We start from the raw sequence: 16,282 nt of genomic DNA on the forward strand, positions 1-16,282 counted from the left end.
ACTTACAGTGAGCATAGTATAACATAGTATAACATCACTATCTTGCACACCTGAAACTAATGTAACATTGTGTGTCAACTGTACTTCATTCGGTAAACACACACACACACACACACACACACACAGAGTCTCAGCCTAAATATTTCAGCAGACAGATCTTCATCAAATTATTCAGATTAGAACCCTCATTATTCTCTTAATAGAGCTCTCTGCTTACTTTTATAATGATAATCTGGCATATAATTATGCTAGCCATTTGGTCACTTATGTATTTATAGTATCCTCCTGAACCCAAAGCCCCTCAAAAGCTGGGACTTGATTTTATGCTACAGGTGACCCAGTGCCTAGGATAGTGTCAAACAGATTGTGAGCTGCTAATATTTGTTGAATAACAAAGAAATGAATGGAGAAGAAAAAGGAAAAAAGAAAGAAGGATGAAGGAGAGAAAGAAGGTTGAAAGGGAAGGAAGAAAGGAAGAAGGAAAAAAAAATCCTGCTTCATTTTCAAGGTATGGCATAAATAAGAGAAATGAGGAAGGAGAGATTTTCAATTCCACGAGGCAGGCTCTTTGCCTTTTTTATACTGATATTTCCAGCACTGTGTCTGGCATTTAGTAGGGCTTGAAAAAGCTTTGTAGGAAATGTGAAAGAATAAATTAATAAAGGAATGATGTTGCTATTTAGTCTCTGTCTAGAAGAAATACAATCTGAAAACAATCAGGCATCTTTTAAGAAGAAACCCCGGAGAATGTACACCATTGTTGGAAGCTGTGAATTTGAAATAACTTCAGTTCCTATGAAAAATAGACAAAGCTACATTATATGTGACTTTGGGGGGCTGTTTCCATCTTAAGTTAGATTTTCATTTCTGATTTAATCTCTCTGTGTATAAGCCTGTTATGATTATGCCAAAGTGAAGAAATGCACATTTAAATTGCAACTTTTTGGGGGGAAAAAGTAAAACTTCTGAAAAGATTTTTTTTGTCAATTTGAGGGCAATTTCAGCTCTGTATATCTCCAAATAACACTAAAATATGGAAACACTAAAAAAGATGGAAAAATTACCGAGATTGTATTTGAAATGTTAGCTTTGGTTCTGACTTGGTCTCTAGATGATAGCTCAACATCAAAAACCAACTGGCATTTAGACAAGACATCCTTAAGTTCTTTTGGTCCCCAGGGTTGCTGTTTCTTCCAGCTGCATGGTATTACCAGCTACATATAAATTGGTGTCAGTTTGTGAAAGAATTCCTTGAGTTGTTTTGCTTTTTGTATTAGAAAAAGGAACTTTTAAAATATGAATAAAATAACTTCTGAGATACAGCTTGCCGACAAACTGGCATTAGAAATGTTCATGGTACTGATAAACAGCTCTGGTTATTTTATGGGGGTCTTCCTTGTCCCTTAGCCTAATCCTCTCCTCTCACTACTTGGAGTCTGAGAGAAAGCTCTTCCTTTGATATCCCAGTGGCATGAAAACTTCAGCCCTCACATTGTTAGTAAGGCGGCAAGCGAATGCCTTGTCCAAATTCACTTCCCTATGCTAGTAATGTAGGTGGAGAGCACAAAAATGACATCCACCAGCATCTCCATCTCTAGGGAGTTTCAACTGTCCCTGCCCTCCCAGAAGACGATTTTAGATTAGCAACTAAATCTCCTTCACGAATAGTCTAGGCACTTTACAAACTGCTATTTCTTCACTGGTTCTTGGACAAGTGAGACCACACAAGATACCTTTGAACGAGTAGTCCTGATTTTCTATAGCAAGTTGGATCACTTAGACGTCAGCCCCATTAGTTTTTCAAGCCAGACATTCTGGGGGTTCATTTCTTTGGTATAGATCCTAGGGTTGGGATGCCCAGTATGGGGCACCAAACTCTTGCTCCCCCAGTAGAAGACCGGACTGGTAAAATCCCTCTTTATTGTGTATCAGAGGTGGGAATTTTGGTGTTTTTTCTCCATGTGGTTTTTCTTCTTTATTGGGAGGAGCTATGCATCTAGCTTTCAGATCTTTTCAGAGGTAAGTGACTCATATGTAGCTGTAGATTTAGTGTGTCCGTGGGAGGAGGTAATTTCAGGATCTTCCTACGCTGCCCTTTTGCAGAAGTCCAGAGTGTTAGTTGTTGTTTTTTAAATCCCATGATAACCCACAGCAGTGTTTCCTAATCACCTTACAAACTCTGACAAACTTTAATACTCAGATCCTCTACTGTCCAGTCGTCCACTGTCAAATCAAGTTATCTTTTTCTCAGATGTCTGAGAAAATTCTTAGATTTTCTATAGGACTATATATATTAATAGCAAGAGGAGATGAACCCAGAAGATGCAGACCTATCTGTTATTAAAGCTTTGCTCCACTATGGTCAGCAAGAATGCATACTGGTGGTAAACCAAAGCACTGCGTTAAGAACATCAGGACCAATCTCTGATCTTTGTTTCTCTTCTAAGGAGAGTGGCTCTGACGTCGCTGGCACTGAAGGAAGTCAGAAAGGACACACAGACACAGCCAATCAAGCGTCTCCAGAAAAACACTGCATAAACAGAGAGAAATTGTCCACAGTTAGTAAATAACCATGGATGTTTAAGAAAAGATTCTGTATAATAGCAAACTTCATTCAACTGCAAAGAGAAGCACACGGCTTTGAAGCTAGTTAACAGATGATTTAGATAAAAGGAGTGACCATTTCAAAAGAGGATAGCTTGTGACAAAAATAGGGTCAGGTGTGGCAAGATCAATTGAACAGAAGAATCCAGCCCTATTTGAATAAGGCAGGCTATTGGTGATCCTCTACCCTATCTCATATGTTTGTTTAGTATAGGTTTTAAAAACTTGAAGATAAATGCTTTAATGTGGCACTAATACTCCCAGTTTATTATGTCACTTTCTATGATCACATATTCATCCCATTTATACACTTATGGGGCCTGCATAACTCCTGTGTGCATTTGAACTTGTGACCCAAGAAGGTATTTTTATATGTCTCTTGAAAGGAGAAGTGAGATGCTTATATTAAAGCATCATTTATATGCTTTGTAGTTTGTTCTATGTAATTACGCTTTGCTTATCATATTAATAGTGAACGGTGCATAGTTCTTTTTTAGGTGCATTTTTAAAATAGGTGCTTCTGTTATTTTATAAAGTCTCCAGTTAAAACCCCTTTCAGTTAGTGATTGTTTTATATATGTGTGTGTATATCTCTCTTTATAGATAGATAAATAGATAGATACACGTATATACATACATTGGGTATACCTTAATGATCATTGCAGTTCAGATGCTTTCAAATAATCCTCAATCATAAAATGCCATCTCAACTATAATTTCTGAAGGCTTCATTAGACTGTGGAAACTTAACACCTGTGGCTCTTCTTTTCTCCCTTTCTTCCCCATTCTTTTCTGAGTCCAGGTTTTGCCCTGACACAGTGTGTTTCCTATATTTCATCAGAACTGAAGTCATTTCGGAGCGCCTAGGTGGCTCATTTGGTTAAGCCTCTGCCTTTGGCTCAGGTCATGATCTCAGGGTCCTGTGATGGGACTCCACCTCTGGCTTTCTGCTCAGCAGTAAGTTTGCTTCTTTCTCTCCCTCTGTTCTCTCTCAAATAAATAAATAAATAGTCTTAAGAAAACAAAACAAGGGGCGCCTGGGTAGCTCAGTGGGTTAAGCCTCTGCCTTAGGCTCAGGTCATGATCTTGGGGTCTTGAGATCGAGCCCCGCATCAGGCTCTCTGCTCAGTGGGGAGCCTGTTTCTCCCTCTCTGTCTGCCTGCCTCTCTGTCTACTTGTGATCTCTCTGTCTGTGAAATAAATAAAATCTTTAAAAACAAAACAAGAACTGAAGTAATTTCTCCCTAACTCTGGTTAACATCCTATCCTTCTCAACAGTGCGAACATTCCTTCCCCAAGGAAATATTTTTTCAGGGGTTAACAAGTTATTCCAATATTTTGTTCATTAATTATGTCATGGGCCACTGAACATTTTTGTAAAATGCTTCCTGAAAGGATATATATATATATATATATATATACACACACAAACACATCCACAAAGATATATACATAAATATATGTATACATAAATCTATAGATATAAATATATATAGGTGTATATGTGTATGTGTTTATATTTTCTTCTCCATAAGCACCCTTCATAGAGAAAGGTATTTGATAAGAGTCTACTGTCCAGGTGATTTATCTACCTAACTCTCACCACAATGCTATCAATTATGTATTTTAAATTTTAAAAATAATATTTATAATTGAGGAACTTGAGGTTGGAACAGGTTCAGTACTTTCCCAGGTCACCTAAGTGGTGACTAGCAGAGCCAGAAGGTGAATGCCTAAGTCTATTATGTTTCTATTTCATCATGCTATTTCATGTTAATTACTGCAACACAGGTTAAGATAGATCAGATTTCACTTCTCTTTATAATAGAGAAATAAAACACTCCACTTCCTTATATTGTATATGCTTTTTACTATCTAAAGAAAGAAATGCAAACTCTTTGAACATTTTATTTTGTCATTAATACAAACAGAAGAGTAGCAAGATGTTTTGAATGATTTTTGCTTAGTTTTAATAGGTAATGAAATTATAATCCCTATCTGCTGAAGAAGAGAAATGACCTTACATTGAGATGTGCATCAAAAGTAACTTAGAGTAGCAGATCCTTGTCATATCTCTGAGACTTGTCTTGTCAATCATTAGCTGTCAAGAGTGTTCATCTTGTCACTTTGATTAAAGGTAACAAAACTTGTTTGATGGAAATACTTTCTTTCTCTTGAAGAAAAATGATAAAAATGATTTGTCCCTGTAAACAAGGGAAAAATACTTGTCATCATTTATCTAGGCAAAGTATTGAGGTATCTTAATTGAAAATAACAAAAGGAAGAGGTTTTTAAAAAATATTTATGAATTATGCATGGAGAAGAGAGTCCCTGTGGAATTATTCTGCTGGCTATTCTTTTGGGTACTTGTTTCTTGAATCCAAAACAAAAGTAAAACTGGCATTAATTTACATTTTTTGCTTATTCTTCAAATATGTTAAAAATTCATAATATTTGTGTACTAATTTTGTTGACTGATATATATGCAACACATGGATTGTAAATTTTGTTGTAAAATAATTTAATAATGTAATTACTTTGTTCCTTATCCTTTATACCAAGAGAGAAAAGATAAGAGAGTATACAGTCAAGCATTGGAGCTTAATCTTTCCTCTATTCTGTGCTGGAAAAGAGCAGATTTCCATGATGTCACTGTAAGTGTTTTCAATCTGTATCTTTGTGTCATGTACAGACAGGGTTATAGATTTATGCTTGCAGCAATTCAGTTTAAAATTTTCCCATTGCAAAACACCAACAGACTGAAAAATAGCAACACACAACTTTTAAATTACAAACTTGTGCCTGTAAGAATAGAAGAAAATCCTTAGTAAAAAAGAAGTAAGCAACTACAAAACAGTTTAAAAATCACAGGCAAATCCTGGACTGTATTGGGGCCATTTGGCTATACCAGAAACTTAGATCTTTGGGTTTTAAAGTCTTTGAAGAGTGGGGCACCTGGGCACCCTCCAGCTCAGGTCTGTGTCTGGTTCCCTGCCCATTCGAGAGTCAGCTTTTCCCTATCCCTCTGCACCCCACCCCTTGCCATGCTTTCTCTCTCTCTCTCTCTCTCAAATAAACAAAATCTTAAAAAGAAAAAAAAGCCTTTGGAGAGTATATGGAAAAATAATCTCTGGCCCAAAGAGAGGAGGGGAAGGAGACCCTTACTTAATGATGCTTGTAGCCAAAGTCTACAACTTAGTGAAACTGAAAAGACAATCACCAAATAACAGGAGATGCTGATGGAACTTATCTTTGCCAGCAAACCACATACTTTTCCTCATGTAACCAAAACAAAACTTTGTCCTATGTGACCCAGAAAATCCTACTCTGAGAAATAAATTCAGAGTGGCCCTACTTTGGTAAAGGTCTGTTATGCCTGCCGAAGGCTAACTCAAATCTCCATTGGAGAAATCTACACTCAACTCAGTCCTTTCTTAGTTCTCATATATTGAGGTCATACAACTATCAGTTTTATACTTCAGATTACAAAGTAGATGAGAAAATAACACACCATAAGCAAGAGTTAGCAGAAACAATAAATAGCAGAACAGGAAAAAATTTAAATAATTGGGACTTGAAAAATTTAATATATAAAATAACATGATTAAAAGTTAAACAAATAAGGGGTTTGAAGTGGCGGGGGGGTGGGAGGTTGAGGTACCAGGTGGTGGGTATTATAGAGGGCACGGCTTGCATGGAGCACTGGGTGTGGTGAAAAAATAATGAATACTGTTTTTCTGAAAATAAATAAATTGGAAAAAAAAAGGTTAAACAAATAAAAGACAGTTGAAAATATGATCAGGAAGTGCGAGGCTAATAAAACCTATCTGGAATTGATTTTCGAGAACAAAATGTTCAGAAATAAAAATAATGCAAATTAAAAACTTAGTGGAATTAATAAGCAGTAAATTAGACACAGGTAAGAGAAAACTAGTGAACTGGATTTTAGATGAAGAAATACTCCAGACACAGAAAAGAGAAATGAAGTGAATTAGTGTAGAGGAAAGGTTAAGAGACATAGTGGGCCGAATAAAAAGGCCAATGCTATGTCTTATCTGTTACAAGAGAAGTGGAAAAAGACAATGGTTAAATACATGAATACTGAGTACATTATCCAAAATCAATAGAAGACACAGAATACCCAGATTCAGGAAACTTTATAAAACCTACAGTAAGATAGGGACACCAGGGTGGCTCAGTCGTTAAACGTTTGCCTTTGGCTCTGGTCCTGATCTCAGGGTCCTGGGATGGAGCCCCACATGGACTCCCTGTTCCACAGTTAGCCTGCTTTTCCCTCTCCCACTCTCCCTGCTTGGGTTCTCTTTCGCTGTCTCTCTCAGCCAAATACATAAAATCTTAAAAAAAAAAAAAAACCCTACAGTAAACTAAATATAAGATAATGGACACCTGGACACATGTTTATGTATATCAAAATCAAAGAGATGTTTCATGCAAGTATTTATTTTAAGAAGAAAAGACAAGTCAGTTACAAAGGAACAATAATTAGAATGACATCTGATTTTTAACAGTAAAATATGTCACAAAAAACGGAATAATACAATAAAATTACTAAGAATAAAAATAACTTAGCCTTAATCCTATACCTAACTGAACTTTCTATAAAGAAAAATTTTCAACTTTCAATGTTTGTGGGCCCTGCTTCTGGGCTCGCAGGGAAGCTATACTTCAACTTTTGCCAAGATCAGAATGACTTAGCCAGACTTCAAAGCATGGGCTCTATTTCTGCCTGGAGCACACATTGTATATCTGCTTCATTAGCAAATAACCTAAAAGAAACATTTCAAACTAAAGGTAAGAGTAAAAATTTCCTTAAGTTCTCATACCTCTGGAGTCTGTAACTTTGCACATACTAAAAGTATAAGATAAAGTTTATAATTTTCTGGAATGTCTTACGTTATGAAGATTTGTAACTTTTAACAGAAAAAAACATGTATAACCCTGTATTAAACATTCCTTCTCTGGAGCATTCTTCATTGTGAAAAATATGAATCCTGGCAGCTGTTCTAACCTGAGCTCTTTTCCTTTCTCTTTAAAATTTCAAAAAAGGCTTGGTCATTTTGTATCAACAGTTTCACTTAATAATAAGGATGAAATAAATATATTTTCATAAAAATGTGAAGAGTGTTTCTACTAGATTCTTGCTGAAGGAACTTTCAAGAGTGTACTTCAGGAAAAAGAGAAACAAATCTGGAAGTTATCACTGAGAGCAAGATACAACAACAAAAACCCCTGATAAACAATGTTATTTCTAAATAAATATTTTTGTATAAAAAGAATATTGTTATACAACATAGGGGATAAAAAGAAGAGAACTAAATCTTTTGAATAATAAGGAAAATTTGTAATTAAAGTCCTTGTGTTGCCAAGATGAAAAATGAGGTTTTCATTAACTTTGGGCTTTAGGTAAAATGTACATATTAAAAGTCAAGAAGTTGCTGAAAGAAAAGAAGTAGCATATAGCATTCCTATTATGGAAGTAAAAAAGGGGAGTGGTAAAAGAATTTAAAAATCCAAAATCAACTAAGCATAAAAAAGAGCAAATCTAGAAAGAGAAGATTAAATTCATCAGGAATATAAACCATTTAAATGTGCCTGATATAGCCTCACAATATTAGAAAGCAAAAAGTGACAGAACTGCCAAGTTGATATATCCACCAAGAGTAACAGATTTTTTAAAACAAAATTCTTAGTAACAGGTAGATTAATAAGGTAGCAATATATAAGAATATAATAGATTTGAACAATTTTTTGTTTGCTTTTTTCCCTCAGATAATAACTTATCTTGAATTTCTTTCAGTCTCTACCCAAATTGTACCTCCTGAAAAGTGTTATCCAGCATATCTTGTCTTTTTTCCCTATTCCCATCATTCTTTATCCTAGGTTAATTTGCTTTTATGGCCTTTTTATTAAATGACCATATGCCAGTATTTATTTGTATATGTTTTTTTCCCTCCTTATGTTCCATGTTCAATGTACCAGAACACAGCCTGGTACTTGTAGGTGTTTAATAAATGTTGGTTAAATAAATGGACTTGGGGTCCTGGCAGTTTTGTTCTCTTTATCGGTAAACTACTTGTCTTCTTAGCATTCGGCTTTCAGTTTCCTCAAGAAATCTTGCCTTGCTTCCCCAGCCTAGGTTAGATCCCTCTGTTTCATAACTTCTATAACACTTTATAATGCCCTTTTGTAAATTCACTCAGTCACTCGCTCAACAATTATTTGATCGTCAAGTATTTTCCAGTCCCTGCTTTAGACCTTAGAGATACGGTAGTGAACACAACAGACATCATCTCAACTGTTCTGAAGTTTGCATCTAGTGTGGTGGGGTTGGAGAGCAGACAAGAAGGAAACAGGTAAGTACATAGTACTTCATAGAATTGTAAGTAGTGTGAAGAAAAATGAAGCAGGATTAGAGAGATGAGAGAGCCAAGAAAAGAGTAGATGTGGCATAGGTGCGGGAAAAGTGACCAGGTCGGAGGAAACAGCAAGTGGGAACAATACGTTCCTAAAGTGTTCTAGCAACCGCAATGAGCCCAGTGTGGCCGGAGCAGAACGAACAAGGGAAGGGTTAGTAAGAGATGAAGTATAAGAGAGACCTTTTTTGGACTCTTTGACAGGTGATATCATTTTAGTATATAGAGTAATCACTGGGATGGGGGAGGGGAAGGGAAAGGGAAGATACTCGTAGGTACACCTGATTCTGAAGGTGCAGCCTCAAGAACCGCCGCGAGGTGGAGCCAGGCTAGGCTGCCCGGGCCGCTACAGGATGTTCAGGGCTGGGAGCTGGGAGTCTAAGTGATTCCAGGGAACTACCCCACCACAGGGCTGGTGGGCCGGAAACCCCCTCCTTCAAAGCCCAGTCCCAGGGTCCTCGGTGGTGCGCATGTGTTGCGGGTGCAGTTAGATGGTCCCAGCTCAGGGACTGGGTGCAGCCTAGCCAACTCAGCAGAAGGTCTCGGCTCCTTTCTATGCTGCTGGCAGGTGGGGGTGGGGGGAGTTGGGGAGGTGTCTGAGCAGGGGTCCTCAAGCAGTCAAAGCTCTGCAGCCAGAAGCTGTAACCGGTCTCCTGAGGCCTCTCTGGGTTACTTTCCGGAAGACCATGTGGACCTTTTTTGTGGAGCCCGACTGAGCACTCCAGGTAGGCACTGTGCTTAGCTAAGGGCTACTGAAACTTGGCTATTTTAAGGACTCTGGCTTGCACTCTAAGATACTACTACAGGTACAGGAGGGATTTTAGTTTGAATAGGCTCTCTTATATGGGGTAAAGTTAGAGGGGAAATTAGTTGGAAAGTAATTAAAAGAATGCAGATCAGAAATGATGGTGTTTGGGATCTGAGTAGTAGCAGGAAAGGTAGTGGCACGTGGTCAAATCCTGGATGCATTTGGAAGACTTCGCCAGCAAGACTGATGAGAGATTGAATACAGGATGTGAGAGAAAAAGCAGTCAGTTATAAATCAGGGATCTGGTGCAAGTATGGGAAAAGATAAAACCTCATTTTACTGAGACTGGGAAGAATATAGAGGAACATAGGGAGGGAGGGGGGCGGTGCCCAGGCAGAATACAGATTTTGGATGTGTTGAAACATCAGAAACCCAAATGAAGAGTTTGAGTTGGAACCTGTATATAAAATTCTGGAACCAAAGGGAAAAGTCCAGGATGGAGATACAAATAGGAGAATTATCAATATATAGGTGGTATTTAAAGCTCTGCAGGAAGGAAAACAAAACAAAACAAACAAACAAAAAAACACCATGAAGTTGGATGACTCAGCTGTGGGTAATTCCAACATTTAAGAACTGAGAGGATGAGGAAACACCAACCAGGGAGGGAAACCAAAAGAGAGCAGTGATCAGAAGCCAAATAAATGAGTGTTTTAGGAAGATGGGGGAAAAACACATTTTAGGGACCATATGAACAAGTTTTTGGAGAATTTTCACTTTTTTTTTTTTTTTTTTAGAACTTTCAAAGGTAGCTGAGAAATAACATGATAACTGGAAGGAGATAGAATGATCAACCTGCTTGGTACTCCTGTGTTTGTAAGAATGGTAAGGCTCACATGCTGTGGTAACAGTTAATGTCTATCCCGTTGACTGCTTTTTGCCTAGTACAATGATTGACCTAGTACAACGATTAGGTGGGCAATTAAATATTTCTTGAGCAAATAAGTACCATTTCTGCTAAAATTATGATCCAAAAATTGTTATGGTTTAACAATATTTTCAATAGATGTGCTTTTTCTTTTCAATTGGAACAAAAATATGCATTTTAACTTTGGTAGAAAAATGATTACAGATATGATCATACAGCATCTACTCATCCGGTTCCCCAACCGACTTAATTATGCTAAGCACTGCATACCATTTTTATTTCAGAAAAACTATTCAGGATGACAAGTTAATTTGCTAAAAAATATTAGGTGCAGTTAGCTTTAATTATCTATAACAGAGTTTTTCAAATCATGGAGAAAAGAAAGTAAATATATTTTTCTTCAGAAAGTAGACTTTGTTCAGATGTTCAGAGAGCATCAGGAAAACACTAAGTCTTTTTTTTTTCCAATAAACATCTTTATTTTACTTATTTTTTATTGAGTATAATAGACATATAACATTATATTGGTTTCCAGTGTGTAGCATAATGATCTGATACTGTATGTATTAGGAAATGATCGCCACAAGTCTAGTTATAATCCATCACCACACATAGTTACAGAATTTTTTTTTTCTTGTGATGAGAACTTTTAAGATTTGCTCTCTTAGAGCTTAGAACTTCAAATATGCAGTCCAGTTTTGTTAACTATTGTTGCCATGCTGTACATTATCTCCTCATGACTTATTTATTTTATAACTGTAAGTTTGTACCCTTTGGCTCCATACACCCATTTCCCCAACCCCCCACCCCATTCCCTGTATGACAACCATCAATCTGTTTTCTGTATCTATGAGTTTGATTTTTTTGTAGATTCCACATATAAATGAGATCATATGGTATTTGTCATTCTGTTTTTATTTTACCTCACATAATGTCCTCAGAGTCCATCCATGCTGTCTCAAATGACAAGATTTCATTCTTTTTTTCTATAATAGAATGAATAGTATTCTATTATATATATAAAGAAAATGTGGTATCTATAACCATGCGTTCATTAATGGACATTTAGATTGTTTCCATATTGTAAATAAGGCTGCAACAAACATAAGGGTACATATATCTTTTTGAGATGCTGTTTTCATTTTCCTTGGTTAAACACCCAGAAGTGGAATTGCTGGATCATATGGTAGGTTCTATTTTGAATTTTTGTAGAAACTTCTATACTGTTTTCCATAGAGGCTATACTGATTTACATTCCCACCAATAGTGGCATCGTTCTCTTTTTCCCACATCCATGCTACCACTTGTTATTTCTTGTCTTTTTGATAATAGCCATTCTATTGGGTATGAAGAGATATCTTATTGTGGTTTTGATTTGTATTTACCTGATGATTAATGATATCAAACATCTTTTTACTTGCCTGCAGGGCATTTAGATGTCTTCTTTGGAAGAATGTTCAGTTTCCCTATGTTTTAAATTATATTGTTAATTAATAATAATAATAATAACAACAATAACATATATAATTACATATATGATACATAATCTATATATTAATATATAACATATAATAAAAACCACATTGAGATACCACCTTACATGAGTTAGAATGGCAAAGATTAACAAGACAGGAAACAACTAATGTTGGAGAGGATGTGGAAAAGGGGGAATCCTCTAACACTGTTGGTGGGAATGCAAGTTGGTGTAGCTATTTTGGAAAACAGTGTGGAGGTTCCTCAAAAAATTAAAAATAGAGCTACTCTATGACCCAGCAATTATACTACTGGGTATTTACCTCAAAGATATAGGTGTAGTGAAATGAAGGGCCATATGCACCAAAATATTCATAGCAGCAGTGTGTACAATAGCCAAACTGTGGAAGGAGCTGAGATGCCCTTCAACAAACAAATGGATAAAGAAGATGTGGTCCATATACACAATGGAATATTACTCAGCCATCAGAAAGGATGAATACTCAATATTTGCATCAACACAGATGGAACTGGAGGAGATTATGCTATGTTAAGGAGCTTATCATGCTGTTTTGATTACTATAGCTTTGAAATGTAGTTTGAAATTAGGAGGTGTGGTGCCTCTAACATTGTACTTTTTGGAGGTTGTTTTGGCTATTCAGGGTCTTTTGTGGTTTCATACAACTTTTAGGGCTGCTTTTTCTATTTTCTTGAAAAGTGCCATTGAATTTTGATGCGGATTGCATTGAACCTGTGGACTTCCTGGGGTAGTATGGACTTTTTAATAATATTAATTATTCTAATTCATGAGCATGGACTATTTTTCCACTTATTTGTATCTCCAGTTTCTTTCACCAATGTCTTACAGCTTTCAGTGTACTGGTCTTTCACTCCTTGGTTAAATTTATTCCTAGAAATTTTCTTCTTTTTGATGAAATTGTAAATGGGGTTGTTTTCTTAAATTCTCTGACAGTTCATTGTTAGTGTGTTGAAGTGCATTAGATTTTGTGTATTAAATTTATATCCTGCAACTTTACTGACTTTTTTTTTTTAGTTTTAACTGTTTTTGGTGGAGTCATTAGGGGTTTCTATCTATAGTTTCTTGTAATCAACAGCTAGTGACAGTTTTATTTCTTTTCCAGTTTGGAAGCCTTTAATTTGGGGAGGGTGTCTAATGCTTTGTCTAGGACTTCCAATGCTATGTTGAATAAAAATGTGAGAGTTAGCATCTTTGTCTTGTTCCTAATCTTGATGGAAAATTTTTCAGCTTTCACCATTGACTATGATGTTAACGAAGGGCCTGTCATATGTATAGACTTTGTTATATGGAAGTACATTCTCTTTATACCTGCTTTGTTGAGAGGTTTATTATAAATGGATGTTGAATTTTGTTAAATGCTTTTTCTGCATCTATTGAGATGATATGATTTTTATCCTTCGTTTTGTTAATGCAGTGAAATCACATTGATTTGTACATGTACAACCACCCTTGCATCCCTTGAATATATTCCAGTTGATCATGGTGTATGATCCTTTTAATGTATTTTTGAATTTATCTTGCTAATATCTTGTTGAAGAGTTTTGCATGAACAGTATTATTAATGCAACCAAAATTAGAGAAAAACACTTTCCTCATACTTACATGAATTATTTATGAAAACTGACCATACAAACTCCATAAAACAAATTTCAGTGCATTTCAAGAAGTGAATTCCAAACAATCAGTTATCACTGATCACAAAGCATCTCACTTATAAATAAAAGACAGAGATATTAAGATAAAATTATAAGCATTATAAATAAATAAGAAATTCCTAAATAAATAAGAAATTATGATGTGAGCTATGAAATATTTACGACTGAATCATACAAAAGGACAAATTATCAAAGTTGTAGCATGAATCTACTAAAGCCTTTAATGCACATATAATAAATTTTAAAAGGGTAAAAACAAGAAACTAAGCATCCAAAAAGTGAATACTGATTCTGAAGAAACAAAATAGAAAACAATAATGATAAGATCAGAAGCCCATAAAATATAAATGTAGAGTAGAAAGAATCACCAGAGATAAATATTGAGGATTAGAAAAGACTAACAAAATAGACAAACTTTAGGTAAAATTGATCCCAAAAAGAAGTAACAAATAAATAAATATTGTTATTGCAGAAGTGATCATAACAGATATAGCAGATATTAAAAACAAGAAAATGCTGTGAGTAACTTTATGTCCACAAATTTGAAAACAGAATTGACAATTTCCCCAACACTAAAATTCATCACTGTTAGTTCAAGAAAAATGCAAAATTGTGCAATTCTGTGACAATGAAGGAAATTCTATCAGTGGATTAAAGTTTACTCACTAAGTCTACTCACTCCAGATGATTCTAATTTTATATACACTATTCCAGAAATAAGTAAGGTGAAATGCTTCCCAACTCATTTTATGATGCTAGTTTTAACCTTACAAAATCATACATGAATTTATATGAAAATTCAAGGTTATAGCTAAATTTTATTTGCAATAATAAACAGAAATGTATTTTATAAAAATGTTGGTGAACTGCATCATGTAACATATATCTGAAAAAAACTGATAACCCATTAGTGTGGAATGCTTTTCTTTGGTAGTACAGGAATATTCTAACATGAAATTCCAAATAATTTATACATATATAGAAATGATGATATAATACCTAAAATGTGTAAAAATGAAATTTTTTTCTTACCATCACAGTTGTTCCAGCCAGCATATTATGAAAAAAAAAAAAAAAGACAAACAGACCTTATTTAAAGACAATATTAGAATTACATAGTAAACTCAGTACAATATTTGGACTTGATAAAAATTCAAGAAATTTGCACATATAAGATCTACATATACACACATACATATGCAACTGTATATACATACACACCCACCAACTATCTATGTTCATATATTCTAGAAATAAATTTTTAGGAAATGTAGTACTAAGAAGTATTTAAAATATCAAGGGCATAAAAAATTAATTTGAGCCCACATAACCAAAGTTGTGAATTATCTTTATGGAGGAAATGCAAAATTCTATTATAAAAAGACATAAATGAGTAAAAGTTATAGCATAATCATATATAGAAATACTATAGCAAAGCCATCAGTTTTCCATAAATCAGTCTAGATTTTAACAATTAAAATCAAAATTATTCAAACAGAATCCTTAAAGCATCTTTAATTTCTATAAGACCATATGGGAACAAGATAAAAGGGCAATTTATAGAATAGAAAGCAAAAATGAGCAAAAATATAATAAAAGAGTTCAATATCACCAATAATTAGGGAACTATAAATTGTAGTCACAATAACAAACCATTTCATGCCCACCATGTTAATAATTAGTACAAATTTAAGTAGAATGGTAGGATGTGGTCCACAAAGATGGAGAAGCAGTTAGAATTCTTACACACTCCTTGGTTAATATAAATTAGTTAAGTTGCCTTGGTTAGTATAAATTAGGTATGTTGCCTTGGAGAACAATCTAGCTGTATCTAGGAAGTTGGTTTCATGTGCACCCCATAGCTGAGCAGTGCTACTAACAGGAGTATGGACAGGGTGCTTGGGTTGGCATTGTTTTGCAATAGGAACAAGTTTGAAACAATCTAAGAGTAAATATTCATAAACTGGAGAATAAATAATTTTTAGGATACTCATGCAATCGAATATTATACAGCATCAAGTATAAATGAAGAAGAGCTAAATATATCAATATTGGTAAATCTTTCCAAAATAATATGAATGAAAATTAATCTGTGAGTTGTGATTCCATTTTTAGAAAATTTTAGAATAGTCAGAATATTACATGTTGTTTAAGGATATATTCATATTAAATAAGCATATAAAGAAATTCATGGAGGCGTCTGGGTGGCTTAGTGAGTTAAAGCCTTTGCCTTCAGCTCAGGTCATGATCCCGGCAGGGTCCTGGGACGGAGCCCCACATCAGTCTCTCTGCTCAGCAGGGAGCCTGCTTCCTCCTCTCTCTGTGCCTGCCTCTCTGCCTACTTGTGATCTCTGTCTAATAAATAAATTAATTAAATCTGAAAAAAATTAAAGAAATGCA

This window comes from Neovison vison, chromosome 1 (assembly GCF_020171115.1).
Source record: "Neovison vison isolate M4711 chromosome 1, ASM_NN_V1, whole genome shotgun sequence".
In the NCBI taxonomy this organism is placed as follows: domain Eukaryota; kingdom Metazoa; phylum Chordata; class Mammalia; order Carnivora; family Mustelidae; genus Neogale; species Neogale vison.